Genomic DNA, 16434 nt, shown 5'->3' with positions numbered 1-16434 from the left:
GATACTATTTTTGTTTAATCTCAAAGAACGGATTACGGTTTCTTTATTTTATTTTTGTCTTAAAACATTGTTTTATTTTAACAAGACTAGAAACCTTACTTGTACTTTAAAACCCTAGTTTACTTGTGACTAGCAGGTTATGTTTAAATCCCTCATATTTGACTCAAAACCCTAATTTTATTCTATGGAATTGTAAAATTCATCACACTTTTCTTAAAATTCCTTTTATTTGGAAATTATTCATTTAACATGATCCTACTACTCAATCATTCCTCAATAAGTGCAAATGAACCTAGAAAGTAGGGTTTCACTCTTCGTTTTCACGATTGGAGCAAATTAGGGTTTTCGCGATTTTTCGCCGGATGATTTTTCGATACGGAGCAAGGATCAAATTTGGTGATTAAAAGTGACTTTTGGGTGAGAAATAATATGTGATTAGATGCAATAATAAAAATTTAGTGAATATGAAGAAAAAAACCCTAGTACGGGTGATTTAAGGAAAATCGGCGCGAGCCGACGGGTACCGTTTGTTACCGGATAAACACACCATTTGACCCATACTTTATTACCTTAATCTTCTCATTTTATTTTAGACAATTGACCCTCAAAATATCTCATACATCAGCCACAATATTTGACCAAGAGAAATGAGAGAAAATGCTAGAAAGAAAACAAGTGTCAAGGTATCTATGGAAGTTGGACTTTGACCAACTTGTCTTAACCTTCATAAAACAGAAATTTGACCAAAATTTCCTCATTTCTTCCCCTTTTCTTAGCCTTGGTCGAAATTCTTGAGAGGAAAAACAAGAGAGGAAAAAACTTCACCTTGCACCTCAATTTCAAGCCTCAATCTTGAGTTTCAACCGATAATCTTGCAAATTCCTCCACAAAAGTTGATCTCCAAGGAAGCTTAAGGGTTTTGGTGGAGTGATTTGGGAAGAGGAAGGTCTTGGCAGCTTCTTGATATAGGGATTAAGGTGAATTTGGTAAGAAACTTCCCTCTACTTCTTATATGTGTGAACTAGAAGCTTAAAGTTATAGTTTTGATGGATTTATGGGGAAAATTTCATGGGTTAAATGGTATGTTGGGTTGCTTAACTAGGGTTTATATTTTCAGCCTTGATTATGGTTATCTACCTCTTAATTGATGTTATTGAGCTAGTAATTGGTGGGTTTGATGATAGAGCACTTGTTAGATATGAATTTATAGAGTAAAGGTGCAAATTTCAGAATTTGGAAACCAAGCTACCCTGTTCTGTCCGGTTTTAGTGCTCCATGTTAGAGGCCGAATTAGGCTTGGCTCAAAACATGAAAGTTGTAGAGAATGGTATTTTACAGTTTCCTACAAACTTTCAGCTCAATCGGAGCAACGTAGTCTGTGAAAAGACCAAAATACCCTCACTACCCTAGAATATTTCCAGTGATCCGTTTTGGACAGTTCATCCAATTGATTGTGTTTATTCACTATGATCCGTGCTGATTTAGTCATTTTCCAAAACGTGAACGTTTTAGTACTCTGTCTTAGTATTTCAACGCCACCAAGAACACTTTAAACGGATCAGTGTAGCCCAAGTTATAGCCAAAACACCTGCACCTGTTTTGTACCTTGGATTGTGTACGTTTTTGAATTTTACTTCTGACCATGTTTTATCTGTTTTGATAACGTACGAACTAGGTGTTTACCTCTTCATAATAAATGTGGATCTTGGTCTTATCTTCGAAACGGTATAAAGTGTGTCAAAATCCGAGTTCCGTAGCTCCCGTTATGACCAAAACAAGATCGATCGTCAGAACTGCCTTTGAATCTGGACAGTTCTGACGGGTACTTTGGCACTCAATTTTCGTTCTGTTCTGAGTGGATTCAGGTCTTGGCCAAAACATCAAAGTTTTATCCTTATGTCCCAGCTTTCTAATGCCTTCGGAATTTCCTGATTTGGATTTGTGAGCTGGGAGTTATGGTCCAGTAAACATACCCTGTCCGTCACTCTAAAGTGCGAATTTCTGGAACTATTTTCCATACTTTCGACCTATTTCTGTTCAGATCCGGACTTAGGTGTCTTCATGAACATTGTAGCCCTTCCTCGTAGCTTCGAAACGGTATCTAACCCACCTTGATCCAATATTCCTAGCCTAACTTTTGATCAAAACGGTTTGAGATGGCAGATTTGGCCGTTTCCGTTTTGCCGTTTCCGCACTTGCATGTGCCGATTTTGCCGTTTTGCTTGTTTTAAGTATGTTAGTAGCCGTTTGTGATATATTGTGACACAATCTTCAATTTCAGACGTTGGTGAGCTAGGTGGAGCCGGTGGGGCCTACTAGCTACTCCTCGCGGCACGAATTTCGTACTTTTGCTCTTTTGTTCGTTGTGTAAGTATTCAGGCCGCTCTTGTGTGTTAGTTGCTTATGCGTTTCGATATGTATGAAGAGGGTACCTAGGCGAGGGTGTACTTTATCGCACTCGACCTAAACCCTAACTTGCGCACATATTTGTACATGGCTTGTGTATATGAGCAATTTTGGAACTAAAACCCTTGAGCTTGTGGCTCGGGGTGACTTTTGAATAATTTTGTGAAGTTTGTGAGTTTGGGGTTGATCTTCCGACCTAGATGGACTATTCGAGCCGGTCAGGGCTTGGTCGAAGCCAGTCCAACTTAGTCTGAGGTCACCAAGTTTGTGAATCCGGTTCACCGAGAATGTGGACCAAGTTTGTGACCCGAGCTTGTGACTCAAGCTCAAGTTTGTGATTTCGTTCGCTCGGGCAAGTTTGTGAGGTGACTGGCCAGTGAGGGTGATAAGGTGTTCGGTGGGTGTACAAGTGGAGCTCTACGGAACTTATTTATGGTCGACGGAGTGTCGACAGGAGATCACGCATGGCAAATGACTTGGCTTTGGAGCCACCTGTATCCTTATTATGTGATGTTCATTTTCTGCTTTTGCTTTACTCTTACTATGTAACTGTTGTTACGTGAAATTTACGCTTTTACCCCTGTTTACTTACTAAGCATATAGCTTACCCCTTTCCTTTTGTTTTCCTTAGCAGGGGCCGACGCGGGGACTTTTGACACACATACTAGTATAGTTAGATTTGCAAGTAATAGTTGGACAATTAGGATGTTTGTTTTTGTTGTGATTTTAATGTTGTGGATTTCCTCTTGTATAAGAATTGGGATCATGGATCAGAGTGGCGTAGTGGAAGCGTGGACGCTTCGCTTTTGATATGTAATTCTTGGAGAATTTGATGTAATATTTGAGATTTATATTGTAATTCATTTGAGGAATGTAGTGAACGACTGAGTCCCGGCGAGAGCTGGGCAGGCGACCCGCCAAAACCCTTTGGTACGCCTTAGGGGGAGGTGGGGCCGTCACACTTCACCTCTCCTTGATGTTCTTGGTTCCTTAGGCTTCCCAAACTTCCAACTAGTGATTGATCGGTTTAGTTTTTCTTGTTGGCAATAAAAAGGTTGGATTCAAGGTTGAAGATGGAAAACTCTCTTCACTCTCTTGCTCCTCTTGCTCTCGGCTGACCAGGAAAGAAATGGGGAAAAATGAGCTGAAATGGGATATAAGAAGACAAGACAAGAAGATTTGGTTAAGGCCATAGGTGGCCGACACTTGTCACCACCAAAGCCATCCAAATTTCTCTTTCTTTTCCTTGCATTTTGGGCCACATGTTTCAGTTATAAGGCTGAGGATGAGGGGGGATATTTTGCAAAAATATCAAGGGTATGTGGTGGTAAGGAAGTGGTGGTCAAGTGGTGGGTTCAATCGGTAGTGATCGATACCCGTCGGTTCGAGCCGTTTTTTCTTAAATCACGTATACTAGGGTTTTTACCTTCTAATCACTAATTTATTATTATCACTTCAAATCATATAATATTTCCTCATCCAAAAGTCACTCGTACCTACCAAATTTGATCCTCACTCCGTACCGAAAAATCACCCTACGGAAAAACATGAAAACCCTAACTTGCTCCAACTTGAAAACGAAAAGTGAAAACCTTTACTTTCATGTTCATTTGCACTTATTGTGGGGTGATTGGGTGGTAGGGCTATTATAAAATTATAATTTCCAATTAAAAGGGCATTTTTAAGAAAACGTGAGGGATTTTACAATTCCATAAATTGAATTTAGGGTTTTGGTTGAAATATGAGAAATTTGAGAAAACGGTCAGTCACAAATGAAACTAGGGTTTTGATTAGACTTTATTTCTCGAATTTAGGGTTTCTAGTCTGTAAACCAAAACAATAAAATAAAGAAACCATAATATTCTCTTTGAGGCTAAACAACAATAGTATCCTAAAAGTTGGGGTATCACAATCTCCCCTCTTTAAAAGAATTTCGTCCTCAAAATTCATTCATGCACTCCTAAATAGCGTAGGGTATTTTCTTGTATATCCATTTCTAGCTCTCAGGTCTCACTGTAACCAAAATTTAGCTTAACAATAGAAATCACGAGTCGTACCTTCTACTATCTCCGATGGTTCAGGTAATGCCTGTTGGTCCAGGGCGTACACTCTAGCTGGCACTCTTGGCTTAGTCTCTCCTACATTTGCATGTTCAGGGTTTAGGTGTGACCTACGGAGACAAGTTGCAAGCTGGTGCTCGACACTACCACACCATAAACATTTTCCTGCCTTTCGCCAACAATCATTCTCCGTATGATTGGCCTTCCCACAGTACCCACAAGATACTCGAGTTTGACCTCCTTGTGAGGCACCTCTTGCTTGCTCCCTGCCACGCGAGGCTCCCCTTGGAGTAATTTCCTTACTTGTCCCTGAAATTTTTTCACCACCATCTCCTCGACCCATCTTAGAGGGTGGCATATCTAAATCACCTTGTCCTTGACTTTGACTTCCACCAGGTACACCTCTCCTTTTTGCATGAAAAGCTCTTACTTGTGCCCTAGCAATTTCTATTCGTTGGGCCTTCTCCAAAACCTCCGTAAACGTATTAATCTGGGCCGCTGCCAAGGCCTCTTGTATCTCCACATTAAGCCCTTGCACAAACCTTCGGACTCTTCTTTGCTCCGTAGCTATCAGTTCAGGAGCAAATTTAGACAACTTCGTAAATTAAGTTTCATACTCAGCTATACTCAAAGTTCCCTGTCGGAGCTTAATAAAATCGTCCTCTCTCTTTTCCTGGACGATAGGTGGAAGGTATTTCTCGTTAAACTCCCGCACGAAATTCACCCATGCCCATGTGGTCCCCTCTCTCTCCCACTTAGCCCTCACTACATTCCACCAAGCCCTGGCCGGTCCCTCAAACTGGAAAACCGCAAATTGTACTTGCCTATCCTCTGTATAGTTTAAAGCGGCAAAGATGTTGATCATGGCCTCTAGCCATCTCTCAGCTCCTTCCGGGTCTGGTCCTCCCAGGAACTTAGGTGGAGAGAACTTCTGGAATCTCTCTAAGGCCCTATCTTGCCCCATATCGAGGTCCCTAGGTTGATTTACAGGGGCTTGACCCTGTTGTTCCACTAAACGGGCCAGAATATTAGTCATTTGTTGGATTGCAGTTGCCACTTGATCTCCCTCTACAGCCTAGGGTCCAGGTTGTGGCTCGACCGTTGCACCTCCCTCATCTCTCGGTTCCCGCACCGATTCTTGTGCTTGCCTACCCCCACGACCACGACCAGGACTACGTCCTCGAGTAGTTCCCCGATCCTAACTTCTTCTACCTTCCATGCTTCGCGACTAATCAACTATAGCAATATAGCCAACTAATCAATGATAGAATATAGCCACTAAATAACTATATAAATATAAACAGAATAAAATAAGGCTCAAATAAACCTTTCCAAATCATAAAACAGGGGTAATGCAACACATTCAATCAAAACAAGTCACATCAAAACTCAAAGCACGTGAATAATAAGGATCCCAAATCCTACGAATATCTTCAATATATTTCAAGTCCAGACTATTCGCATTCCCCGTGCCTTTGCTTTCGCCATCCAAACTTATCCTAATATTACGCGAGATCTCAACTTATCGTAAAGGTATCACTCTTTGGTACTCAGGGACAAGAATCCGAAAATATGATAATTCACCACTCAAGCTGGCCAGGCTCAAGAGCAAATCACCCGTATAGAGATTCCTACCCAACATACATATTTAAGGTCCCCAACAATTGACAATCGTTCCACACTTAACAAGTCAATCCCCACAGTCCGAGAACCTTCTCCCGGCACGAGCTCAATAGGAGCTCTGATACTATCTGTGACGGCCCCACCTCCCCCTGGGCGTACCCTAGGGTTAGTAGACCGCCTGCCCAACTCTCGCCAGGACTCACTCACTCGCATCAATTAAAATAAGGTGCAACCAATAATAAACGAAATAACGGTTCCCAAGTTTGGAACATACGAATACATTCATTTCTATCTCAACCATCCATACAGTCCCAAATACATCAAAAGATTTAAGTTCTCAGTACATTCAACCCTAATCGAACGACTAGTGCGAGTACAATTACAAAATTTAAAACAACTAGACTACGCTAGTCTGTACACGTCTCACGCCTCACTCATACCCTTGTAAGGAAAACAAATGGCGTGGAATGAGCTAAAAGCCCAGTGAGGTTCCAAATAGCAAATTGACCATTATTTATAAGTACAAGTTTTCGATATAGCAAAGTAACGAGCATGAAGAGTTCATAAAAGTGAGCAATAACACTTCAAGTAACAATCTCAAAATGAGCGAGTGTAAAAGTTTTCAGAATAAACAATAATCCAATAAGCAATAATCATTCCAAAGTATAAGGATACGGAGGGCTCTCAGGAGCCAAATTCCTATTGCATCACCAGGAGCTTGATCACGTAATAGTTGACACTCCGTCAACTTTCAAGTAAGTAACCAATCCAGTCGAACACCACTTACACTACTCTCCGTCCACCATTCAAACCCCCTACTGGGCCCAAAATCCTCAATAAACACGGGTGGTAATATTTGAGTATACCGATTAGTCGAAGAGATATCACTCCACTCGACAAACAAGAGACCCAGGGTTCGTTACCCAATCGACCAAGCCCTTGCCGGCTCGACTCGAGTAACTTGCCGCAGGGTTTCTGGAATTTCAGGAAGTGCGCACATCATAAACAAGTATATCAAATCAATTTCAACAATAAACAAGTATATCAAATAAGGGCAAGTGCGACAAAGTGCACTCTTGCCCGATCAAACCAATCATATATCATTTAATCATATTGATCAAGTATTGGAAACAAGTGTCCAGTTCAATCAGGTATTTGGAAGCACTCACCAAAATGAAGTGCCCCTAGTAATGATGTCTGGGTTATACTCCAGGTTCGGAGTCCAAATCTGCAATAAAACTTTGTTTCAGAACTTTAAAAATCGACTAAGGTTCGAAACTTAGACGTTTCGTTCAATAAGAATCAAGAAATGGAAATTCACTTGGAGAATATTCGTGAAACACTCGCTCGCTTTTCAAACTATATAACTTTGCAACATTTATACTTGGAAATGCCATTTGAGTCGAAAGTGCAAGGAAAACGTATTTCTAGTAGTCATGGTTGTATTTCTCAAGGGTACAAGTTCGGCCAAATCCTTACTTATATACCTCGGAAAAAGAAGACGCAAATATCCTAGATAGTTCAAGTGGTAATCACTCTTAACCCTTACTCAAGTTGCAAGTATATTTCTCAAGTCCTCGAGCGTAAATTTAGGCAGTATGCCCTTTGTATTTACCTAATTTTCCAACAATTTACGGCTTCATTAGTTTCCTCAGCCAATCCCAAAGTCATATACAATATAAATTTATCACAATAGCCATTCAATAGGCTCGAGGTAATACAAGTACAAAAATCAAGCTAATGACATGTGCGGAAATGAAGTTTAACAAAAGACAGATTTGACGTGTTTTTGCGGAATGGACACATCTGAGGCTACGCTTATCAGATTGAGGTGTAACTTATACCATTTCGAAGCTAAGACAGAGGGCTACAATTTTTATGAAGACCACTTAGTCCAATTTCTAGTGTAACCCAGTCAAATTCCCAATTCACAGAACCAAATTCCAACTAATAGACCAGTTAACAACACTACTTTTAAATGGCTATATCTCAAGCTACAAAAGTCTGTTTAAGGCGTTATTGGAGGCGTTGAAAATCTAAGACAAAGTACTAAAACTTTCATGTTTTGGAAAATGGCTAAATCAGCACGGATCATAGTGAATAGACACGGTCAATTGGATAAACTGTCCAAAACGGATCACTGGATGCATCCTAGGGCAGTGAGGGTATTTTGGTCTTTTCACAGGCTACGTTACTCCGATTGAGCTGAAATTTTGTAGGCAACCATAAAATGTCATTCTATACAACTTTGATGTTTTGTGCTAAGCCTAGTTCGGCCTCTAACATGATTAAATAGAATCGGACTGAACTGAAGCTAAGATTTCCAGAAATCTGGAATTTTTGTTATTTCAAGCTATAATTCATACTTTCACCTTGAAACTACCACTACTAGTACCTTTACAAGATCATATACCACATATATGCATCATACAACACCTAACCCACAAGAAACCCTAATTCAAAAGTCATCCATCCAATCATCAAAACTCATTGAAACAAGCATCACAAGCACTATACTAACATTAATACCCAACTTAATCATGATTAATGGAGAAGAAATGGTTGATTAGCCATCATACCTCAAGACAAGACCTTGCTAGGATGATCCTTCACCTCTCCTTGATGTTCTTGGTTCCTTAGGCTTCCCAAGCTTCCAACTAGTGATTGATCGGTTTAGTTTTTCTTGTTGGCAATAAAAAGGTTGGATTCAAGGTTGAAGATGGAAAACTCTCTTCACTCTCTTGCTCCTCTTGCTCTCGGCTGACCAGGAAAGAAATGGGGAAAAATGAGCTGAAATGGGATATAAGAAGACAAGACAAGAAGGTTTGGTTAAGGCCATAGGTGGCCGACACTTGTCACCACCAAAGCCATCCAAATTTCTCTTTCTTTTCCTTGCATTTTGGGCCACATGTTTCGGTTATAAGGCTGAGGATGAGGGGGGATATTTTTCAAAAATATCAAGGGTATGTGGTGGTAAGGAAGTGGTGGTCAAGTGGTGGGTTCAATCGGTAGTGATCGATACCCGTTGGTTCAGCCGTTTTTTCTTAAATCACGTATACTAGGGTTTTTACCTTCTAATCACTAACTTATTATTATCACTTCAAATCATATAATATTTCCTCATCCAAAAGTCACTCGTACCTACCAAATTTGATCCTCACTCCGTACCGAAAAATCACCCTACGGAAAAACATGAAAACCCTAACTTGCTCCAACTTGAAAACGAAAAGTGAAAACCTTTACTTTCATGTTCATTTGCACTTATTGTGGGGTGATTGGGTGGTAGGGCTATTATAAAATTATAATTTCCAATTAAAAGGGCATTTTTAAGAAAACGTGAGGGATTTTACAATTCCATAAATTAAATTTAGGGTTTCGGTTGAAATATGAGAAATTTGAGAAAACGGTCAGTCACAAATGAAACTAGGGTTTTGATTAGACTTTATTTCTAGAATTTAGGGTTTCTAGTCTGTAAAACAAAACAATAAAATAAAGAAACCGTAATATTCTCTTTGAGGCTAAACAACAATAGTATCCTAAAAGTTGGGGTATCACAGTATATATATAAAGCCACAATCTCAACAAGAAACCACTATAATCATATATATACATACATATATCCAAACCCTAATCTCAAACATGAAGTACAAGAATCATCAACTTAAAAAACTTCCAAGATTCACCACGAATCTTAACTTTAATCCAACAATCAACCTTATTTTCAACATATGGCAAAGAAAGAAGGTTAATCTAGCATTTTACGTCTTTGCCTTCCAACCAAGATGTACTTCAACCCCCTTCAAATCTTCTCCTTTACAAACTCAAGCCAAGATGGATGAAAACCCCAAGTTATCTCCTTTCTTTTCCCTCAAAATTCAAGCAAAATTTGGAGCTAGGTTGGTTGAAAATTTTCCCTCTCTTCCTCTCCCTTGCTCTCAGCCTCCCTCTCTCTTTTCTCTTAGGTTTTAGTTTGTTTTGGTCTTAATTCAAGAAAGGAAAGAAATTAGTAAGACAAGAATGGTCAAAGTTGTTTTATGACAAAGCTTGGTCCCTATTTTGCCAAGTGTAGCATTCTAGTAATTTCTAGCTTCCAAAATCTTTATTTCCTTGTTTTGGTCTATTAGGGGTTAATTAAGTTTAAGACAAGTAATGAAAGGTTGATTGGTAAGAAAGCTTGGTCAAAGAAGTCAACACTTGATGGCTATGGTGACACATGCCTTCATCTAGAGATTTCTAGCTCCAAGTGTCCTAATCCATGCTTATTGCACTAAATTCCCTCTTTTTTTCACTAAAGTTTTCTTGTATACCGTACTAAAATCGCGGTTACCCTTCTTACAACCTTCCACATATTAAATTTAAGAAGAGCATTGAAACAAAATCAATATCACACCAATAACTAATGAATATATAACTAAAGGAATAAAATGCAATGTAGTTAAACTAGGTAAATTAGCAAAATTTCTAGGTCCTCACAGATTCTCACGCTTATAACATGCCTAATACGAAGAATAAAGGAAAAGAGATCTTTAATCCTAAAGTTCTAGTGGAAAAAAGGCAAGAAATCAAATAGACTTTGGCATTGTTTAAAATGTTTCTCAAGGAATCCTGTAAGGACCCAAAAATTATTTTTATATTTTGTATTCCCAAAAAATTATTATTTTTTATATTTTTTATTTTAATCTACTTGCCTTGAATTTTTGGTTAATTTAATGGTTGAATTATGATTTTATTTCCTATTGCCCCATTCAATTTATTGCATGTTGAGTTCATAGTGCGTTATGCAAGTGTGATCAATTAGTGAGGTGTATGCAATAAATTTGGTGAATTAGAGGGAGTTTTGTACAGAAAAGTTTTTGTTAATAGAGGTGTCAAGATATCATTGGAAGAGGGTTAGATATTAGTGAATGGAAGACAATTAAATAAGAATTTCATCTTGTGATACCAAGTGTCAACCATCTAGCTAGCTTTTACCAATACCAAGTTTTCTTCTTATCTTCACCAAGCTTTCATTCATTACCATTTCTTTTCTTTTCGTTCTTGGTTGGACGAAATTTGAGAGAGAAAAAGAGAGAAACTTCACAAAATTCACAATCTGGAAATTTCCACAGGAAGCTCTACGTAGTTTTGGAAAATTGGCTATAACTTCTTATAGGAAAGTCAAAATTGAGTTCCGTTTGTCGCGTTTGAAACTAGACTTAGAGAGGCTTCTAACGGTATAAAATTTGAGTTGTGATTCATTTTATATATACATTAGAAAATCGGCAAAGTTGACTGAAAATTCTGCCCTGCACAAGTAAAAACTAGTATGTTGCAGTAGATTGCAATTCAATTTGGACCAATTTATGAACTGAATTTGATGCGAACATGAAGATCTGGATCCCTTCAAGTCTAAGAAAATTCATTGAACAAGTTTTCACATTCTAATGATGGTTGATGGTGCAATCGAGCTCAAGAATCATTAAAGATCCGAACCTATGTCATACTTATTTCTTGTTAAGTTTTCAGCAATAATTGTTAATTAATTAGAATTAGTCTTGAGTTATTTTGAGTCATTAATAAGGGGAATAAAGGCTAAGGTCATGTTGACCATAGTTAAGCCAATTTGAGTTAGTTAGTTTCCTATTTTGGTCAAGTTAGAGTTTTAGAAAAGTAGTTAATTGTTTCCAAATTGGTTTAGGTCTTTGAATCTTGTAAAAGGCTATAAATAAGCCTCAAGTTCCAATGTTTTAGATAGTCAAGTCAGATGATGAATAAAATTTGAGAATTTTCTTGTTCCTTGAAACAAAATGAGTTGTGTCTCCTTTGTTCAAGTTTTGGCTTATCAATTTAAGATGACGTTGAATTGTGGCGTCATTCTACCAATACATCTTGGTTCGCTATCTTGTTAAGTTGTGGGTCGCAATTAGATTCAAGATTCGCAATTTCACGGGTTAGAGGGGTCATGGTTGTTCCATCTTTGTATTCATAACCTGGTCGAGAAAGATCTTTCCGCTACCTGTGAAATTCGTTTCTTGGCGAGCTCAGAGTTTCGGCTCTTAATCCAGGTTAATATCCTTTTCTTTTCTTATTTTACTCTTTGTTCTTCTACCGAACCCTACCCAATTAAAAAAAAGAAAAAAAATTCTGTTCATCGTTGTAGGGTTTGAATCTCGTGTGATCACATTTGTTATCGTTTGATCAATTTTTATTTCTTGTTGAGTCACCTTTGTTTGTGTTTTAATAGAGCCAAAGAAAAAGAAGATTGTTCATCGGTACTATTCATAGCTCTCTAGTAGTACTGTTCACCGTTGCTACTGTAGCAGTAATGCTCATCGTATTGTAGCGCTATTGTTCATCCAAAAAATTTTTTTTTTTTGCATAACTTCTGTTTATCTCTTGTTGTTCATAAATCTTGTAGTTGGTTTGGGTGTTTCTTGAAAATTCTTGGATTGTATTGTTGTGATTCTTGGAAATTTTGAATCAAAAATTTCAAAATCTTGTGATTCTTGAAACCTTAGTTCATTTTCTTGAACTTGGAATTGCGGCTGTTCTTATTTCTTGATTTGAATTGAAAGAAAAAAAAGGAGAGAAAAACTTGATCCCTGAAAAAAAAAGAAAGAAACAAGTTATTGGAGGGATCATAGTCTTGAATTTGGAAACAAGAAAACAGTCTTGAATTTGGAAACCTAATTTGATTTGGATTGTTGCCAAAATCTGGTCACATAAATCCTAGTCCAATTTGGTTTGTTAAGCCACTTGAATCACACTTAGGAAAGTTTCTTAAAATAGAAATTTGCTTTTCAAAAGTGAATCCAAGAATCAATCAAACAAAACTTCCAAATTCCAGCTAAGAACAATTGGGTAAAGTCTCTAAGTTTCCAAATTTCTGCAAAGTCAATGCCTTATTAATTCAAACCATTTTTTTTCTTTTTTTCTTGTATAATTTTGTCCATCTTTTGAGTTATTTCCAATTTTATTTGAGTCAAGTCCCATCAAGTCACAGCCATTCTTCTTGAACTTCTAGCCATTGCCATTGTGTTGACTGAATTGTTAAGTTTTCTTGATCAATTGTGAGCAAATTCAATTTATCTCAAAGATTGAGATCAAGAACTTGAAAGAGTGGTGAGGTTAATAGAGTGTGCATACCTGAGTATAAACACGAGTGATGAGTGTATACACATGAACTTGTGTGATGAGGAAAATATCTTTTGTTTCACTAACTTTTTGTAGGTTCCCTTATACATCATGGCAAATACGAGGCATATAAAAGTTAGCTTACAACATCGTCTTCCTGATCCCAAAGGAGTCAAAGAAGTGGCATTACGTGGTGTAGATAAGCAATTGGACATCGCATGGTTGGTTTTATACTCGTTATGGTGTTAAAGATAAAATTTGTAGGTTGGCCATGGATAGAAGTAATAAAGTCAATCTCGCAAGTGCTATCTTGGTTGAGAAATTAAATCTTCCAACCATTGATCACCTTCAACCGTATAAGTTGCCGAGTGCTCATGATGATGTTTGGGTTACTAAACACACACTTGTACCAATTCAAATTGGCAAGTATGTGGATGAGGTATTGTGTGATGTAGTCTCAATTCAAGTGACAAATGTATTGTTGGTAAAGCATGGATGTTGAGGCGAAAAGTTAAATATGATGGACATATTAATAAGTATTCCTTCTTATTTAATGGTCATCGTTCTGCACTTGTATCACTTATTTATGACCAGCTTTGTATTGATCTAGCATACAGGAAAAGTGAGCATGAGTGTTATAGTATGAAGTAAGACCTAGATGAGGGAATTGTGACTGATGAGGTAAAATCCAAGGGAGTTGAAAAAGAGAAGAGAGGAAAAAATCAGCTATTTAGCGTGAGAAAGAGATTAAAAATTTTAAGAGTGAACTGATTGTGAGAAAGGAGGTAAGATCATACGTTTCTTCTAACAATCTTAACTCTACTTTGTTTAGTATTCATGGTCTTTTGCAAGTTGAACAAGGTGAAGTAAAGATGGTTTTGGCATGCACCATTTCTAAATCTTTTGATGGATTGATGATCTTTTGAGGAGTTGCTAAGTTCTACGATCAATTTATGTCGAAGTGCATTGCCTTTGTAAAACAATCTCTTACGTCGAAAGGGAGTTATCTTTTGAATAATTTTGAAACTGATATTACTTCTTTTAAATCTGATTTTTGTGTTTGTTTGCATTATGTTCATGGTTCTATAATAGAACTGAGCCCTTTTCAATGTTGCAATTGTTTGTGCTGTCCTCATGATTCATTTATTATTTTTGAGTTATGTAATTATTGTGATAGTGATTATCATGCATATCCGTTTAGTAATTCAAGTGTGTCTTTAGGGCATGATAAGAGTCGTCGAATGAGGCATGGTGTCCAAATCTTTTCTACTTGTTATCAATTAGGAGAGTTTGGTCCTTATAATTCTTTCATGCCTACTTGTACCTCATTCTTTGTCTTTGACCCAGGCATCGATTAGAGGCCAAATCATTTTCATGGGGGAAGAAATGATAGAGATATCAAAGTTGATCATTGGCAAATGGAGCATATGCATTGGATGGTGTTTATAATCAAGTTGAGTTGGCGACATGTTTCTTAGATTGCCTTCATCAAGACATTCCCTGATTTGTTCCTTTGTAAGCAAGCACTCGATTTGAGGACAAATCGTCTTTCAAGAGGAGGGGAATGATGCGAACATGAAGATCTAGATCCCCTTCAAGTCTAAGAAAATTCTTTGAACAAGTTTTCACATTCTAATGATGGTTAATGGTGCAATCGAGCTCAAGAATCATTGAAGATCTGAACCTGTGTCATACTTATTTGTTGTTAAGTTTTCAACAATAATTGTTAATTAATTAGAATTAGTCTTGAGTTATTTTGAGTCATTAATAAGGGGAATAAAGGCTAAGGTCATGTTGACCATAGTTAAGCCAACGTGTGAGAACCCAAAAATTTTCTTCTTTTCTAGCCACATACATACATTTTCTATACTTTCCTTTATTATATTAATTTTCGAGCTATTTTTATAAGGGAATTAAGTTTTCAAGATATTTTTTCGGTATAAGTTAGTTCATGTGACATTAGTAGTGTATATTGGATGTGGTGTGAGGACCCGAAAATTTTCCGAATTTCTAGGCTTTATTTTATTTAATTGCACACTTTTATACCTTTTCTTTATTGGAAAATTCTCTAGATAATTTTTTTATGAGCAAATAAAGTTTTTAAATCATTTTCCTAGTATAAGTTAGTTCATGTGAAATTAAGAGCGTATATCGGACGTGGGACCCACTAGTGCGAAAAGTTCGGAAAAATTCGGCCAACTAGGTTAGGTTTTGGATACTGGAGTTAATTACCGGGTGTTAAGAGATAAGTAGAGGTTGCAATTTGGATTGGTGTGAGAGGAAACAAAGTGATAGACTTGCATTAATTAGGTGACAAGTGTCACCATAGGGTTGGTAGAAACTTTTGACCATTATTTCTTGTTTTACCATTTGACTTAAATAAACCAAAAATTACCAAAAATCATCAAAAATCTTACCTATTGTGGCCGGCTCTCTCTCTCTCTCTAAGCAAAAGAAAGAAAACTCTTCAAGCTTGCTCCAATCTACCAAAATCAACCATCCAATCTTGTTTTTGTTCCATAGAAACCCATAAGGGAGTGTTTGTGAGGAGTTTTGTGGAGTTATTTGGAAAGCTAAAAGGACTAGTTGCTCTCTTCCTTGTCTTCCTAAGGTGAGTGGTGAAGGATCCCTCTCCTCCCTCTAATGATGCTTAAATCACGATTAGTGGTAGTATAAGATGCAATTTTATGGTTTATTTCTTGATTTTGGTTGAATTGGTGAAGTTTTGTAATTATTGGGGATTTTTCTGTTTTCACATGAATATGATTATATGGTCATGTATGATGATTGGAAATGTTATTTAAGGATGCTAGAAGGTGGAAAAAGTGGTTAATTGCAAGCAATTTCTGTTTTGGAAGAAAATTGAAAAGTTAGGGTTTTAGTGAATTACATTCTGCCCGGTTTTGTAGCTCATAGTTAGAGGCCGAATTGGCCTTGGGTTAAAACATAAAAGTTGTAGGGAATGACATTTTAGAGGTGCCTACAAAATTTCAGGTCAATCGGAGTAGTGTAACTTGAGAAAAGTCGAAATTTCCCTTGCTGTCCTGGTTTTACCCGAATTTGGGAATTGCTTCTGTAATTGGTTATTTTGGTTAGGAATTCTTCCGAATTGGATGTTGAGGTCTTCTGATGAAATGTATCCCTATTCCTTAGCTTTCGGATGGCTTTGGAATTTCTGGATTTGGACTTAGGTAGCCTGTTTTATGATGTTTACACTAGAATGCATTCTGTG

Source organism: Coffea arabica, chromosome 8e (assembly GCF_036785885.1).
Source record: "Coffea arabica cultivar ET-39 chromosome 8e, Coffea Arabica ET-39 HiFi, whole genome shotgun sequence".
In the NCBI taxonomy this organism is placed as follows: domain Eukaryota; kingdom Viridiplantae; phylum Streptophyta; class Magnoliopsida; order Gentianales; family Rubiaceae; genus Coffea; species Coffea arabica.
Note: the sequence above shows the minus strand (reverse complement) of the source record.